This window comes from Melospiza georgiana, chromosome 1 (genome assembly GCF_028018845.1).
Source record: "Melospiza georgiana isolate bMelGeo1 chromosome 1, bMelGeo1.pri, whole genome shotgun sequence".
NCBI classification, from domain to species: Eukaryota; Metazoa; Chordata; class Aves; order Passeriformes; family Passerellidae; genus Melospiza; species Melospiza georgiana.
The window spans coordinates 111,426,205-111,427,549 of NC_080430.1; positions in this window are offsets into that span (position 1 = coordinate 111,426,205).

Genomic DNA, 1,345 nt, shown 5'->3' on the forward strand with positions numbered 1-1,345 from the left:
TAATTCATCATCTGGATAAAACACTGTGCTAAAGTCAGTGGAGTGTCTGACACTGCTGTGTATCGTCATTCAACAGAGAAAAATGGAAATACATTGTGTGACATGGCAGCCTTGTCCTTCAAGTCTATCTAAACATGAAGAAAGCATGAAAACAGCATCTTGAATTTTAGTTAACACAGGAAATTCTAAATTTGCTAAATATAAAATAAATATTATCATTGTACTGCTGTCTAAAATAAAGGGGAGCTGCACCCTGTGTCCACAGGATACCCAGCAGATCTCAGTCCTGCTGCAGCTGTCAGTCAGTTGTGTGAGAGTTTGTGAAGTGTGGGAGTATCTGGTTCATTTGTTATTCGGTTGTGATCTACTCATTGTAAAAGAAATAACAAGTAATGAAGAAAGTAATAAATTAATCTCACGGACACACATTAATGAGGAAGTCAAAGTAGAGATAATAATGAGGATCCAGAATGCTTCAGCCACTGATTGATGGTCGGTCCATTAGAGGAACTACTCAGGCAGAACTCTCAAGAATGTCAACCTGAACAATTATTAACTGATAGAAAGGGGGGAAATATGATCAACACGAGTGTTGTGGAAAAGTTGAGGCTGCTTGAGATACAGGCTATCAGAAAAGGCTTGTAGATTTTTGTGAAAATTACTCTGGGGTGTTTAGGGGAAGAATCAAAAGAACCAAAGAAAAGCGGGAGAAAATGGGGCCAGAAACTGGAGAGACCTGCCTGCAAAAGAGAGCTGGATGCCAGTGGCCAGAGGAGACCACAGGTCTTGGGGCTCATGGATCTAGGTACTGGCACATGGAGGGACTTGCATGGGACAGTCTGTGTGCCAGGAACTGGAGGAACTGTGGGTCACAGGGCTTGTAGATCTAAAGACCAGCAACTGGAGGGACTGGTATGTGTGTTTTGTATGTGTCTTGAAAGGTCCTGGTGCCAGCAGCAGCTGGAGGGATCAGGTTGTGTGCTGGCATGTAAGGGGTCTAAGTGCTGGAAGCTGGAGAAATCTGTGTGTTAATATTTTTTCAGAATTTAATTCTCTGTGTGTGTGTCTGTGTGTGTGCATAATTCACTAGCAAACTTCAAGCTGCACTAGCTGGTGAGTTGGAGGAAGAATTTCCACATCTGGAGGACTCAAACATCACACTGCCCTACCTGGCAAGCAGAAGGTGACTTGTATACCACTGCCAGAGCTCCCAAGCAGGGATATTGAACAGGTTTGGAGGCCACGCTCACATTTAAGGGGACTGTGCATGTTTGAGTGTGTTTCTGGATGTGGAGAATGAGGGCACACATCTTTTCAACCAGAGAACCAGCATTCTGGTTTCCTG